Here is a 2,465-nt window from a genome sequence, read left to right on the forward strand (position 1 = left end):
TCACACGCACTCGCGCGCGCACACACACACACACACAAACTCTCACACTCACGCACACACACACAAACACTCATGCACACACACACTCACGCACTCGCACACACACACACTCACACACACACACACACACACAAACACACTGCACTCACACACTCACAAACTCACACACACACTCAGTATTTATTATACAGTATTGAGAATTAAGTTTGAAAATTTTTGTTTGTCATGAAAATAATGTCACAGTGCATCAAAGGTCTTATAAATAGACTTTTTGATTTGTTTTAATTGTTATGATTTGTTATAATTGTTGAATTGTTAAAATGAATTGTTTTATTGATAAAAACACAAAATTAAGCAAAATATAAAATGCAATATAATTTAGTAATATTAAAAAAGTTTTTGTAAATATATATTTTTATGTATCTTTATAGAATTTTTATATATTTCCATACAAATATGTATATATGTCTTTATATTTATTTTTTAAAAAGCTAAATATAAGCATATATGTTTCTTCAGAGATGAAATGGTTTTTCCCTCACACAGATATGCTGCAGATCCTTGAGGTCAGTGTGTTGTTTCTAGGTATCCAGGTTGTTTGAAGCAGTTCATAGATGGTTTGACATCAGTGTCGTATGCAGGTCCGTGTTTGACGTGCTCTTTTAAGTGCTGTGATGTGATGTATGTTGGTGTCATCGCACAGGTTTAGCTGAGGATTTCCTTTTGTTTGAAAGCATCTCTCTGCTATTCATCCAGAGGATCCTGTTACAGGTAAAGCGCTGTGATGTCACGACTCTCAGGTGGGCCGCCAAAAGCAGCTTTCAGCACCTGGGCTGCATCAGGGCTGGGTGATATGGCAAAATAAATAAAATAAAATAAAATAAATAATAATCAAAACACGAGTCTCACTCACTGTGAAGCGGGAGCGACTTAAAGGGGACCTATTATGCAAAAATCACTTTTATAAGGTGTTTGAACACAGTTGTGTGGCTGCAGTGTGTGAAAACAACCAGCTTGTAATGGTAAAAAAATCCAGCCACTCATTTTTTTATAATCCCAATAAATCATAAACAGTCTCTCAGAACTAGCGATTCCAGATTTCTCCCTCGTTACACTTCACTGACGGGAAAAAGTCCGGCCCATTTGTGACGCTCTCTGCTCTATTAGCATAGAGACAGGCCTGAGGGAGAAGCAGCAGCCCGCCATTACTGGAGAGATACAATGGATAAAATGACAAAAACGGTGCGTTTTGGCTCATACCCTAAAAGTGGCAACTTAAACAAGCTGTAAAAAAAAAAATATCTGTGGGGTATTTTGAGCTAAAACTTCACATACACACTCTGAGGGCATCAGAGACTTATTTTACATTTTGTAAAAAGGGGCATAATAGGTCTCCTTTAAAGCCTTTTGAGAAATAGTCTCGGGGGCTCCCTAGTGTTCGGGGCCCTGAGGTTGCATCCCATGTTGCCCATTAGGATAACGCGGCCCTGCAAATTACGATATCAATTTTATTTCGATATATACACTGTAAAAAAAATGCCTGCGAATTTAACGGTAAAAGACTGTAAAAATGCTAGAATAAAAACCTGTTAAATGGTTCTTTGCATGTGCTGAGCGTTATATATGTGTGTGTGTGAGACAGAACAATGGCTGTTTTTCAGTTTTCATTCAGGGAAGGTCGTCTGTCTGCGCTTGATCTCTCGCCATTCGTGCTCTTTGCGCTCCAGAGCTGTTTTACTGTTCTGACAGAGAAATTGGATGTGTGCGTGGAAACTTTTAAGGCCTTAAACACACATTCTATTGTTTCTTTCAGCCTGACGCTGCTGTCGAACCTTAAACATTGTAATTGTGCAGTATACGTTGAGAAATGTGTTTCGGTGGCCTCTAGAGGACGATCCAGTCCAGCTCTTGTCTCACATTTTTACTCTAGAAAAAGGAATGAGCATTTACTTTATAGTGTTTACCTAGGAAGAGCTTGAAGACTTACGATGTTCTTACATTTTAACCTGATCGTTTTATATCCCAATTGCAGAGAAAAAAGCCATGCAGAAATTAGCTTCACTCATTATGACTTCATTTCTTCAGTGGAACACAAAAGAAGATGTTTAGCAGTTTGTATCATGTTTTTTTTTTCTATACACATGGCCTCATTTATTTATTTATTTTATTAAAATTTAAAGTAGTAAATTTAAATATGCAAATGTAGTAGTGTATTTATAAATTGACATTACTTATACTTAGTACTTATAAATAGAAATATTACAATATTACATATGTATTAATATTAATATTTATTATATATTATATTTATATATATATGCATTAATATACAGTGGGTACGGAAAGTATTCAGACCCCCTTAAATTTTTCACTCTTTGTTATATTGCAGCCATTTGCTAAAATCATTTAAGTTAATTTTTTTTCCTCATTAATGTACACACAGCACCCCATATTGACAGAAAAAC

This window comes from Sinocyclocheilus rhinocerous, unplaced genomic scaffold (assembly GCF_001515625.1).
Source record: "Sinocyclocheilus rhinocerous isolate Xijiao unplaced genomic scaffold, SAMN03320098_v1.1 scaffold15, whole genome shotgun sequence".
NCBI lineage: Eukaryota > Metazoa > Chordata > Actinopteri > Cypriniformes > Cyprinidae > Sinocyclocheilus > Sinocyclocheilus rhinocerous.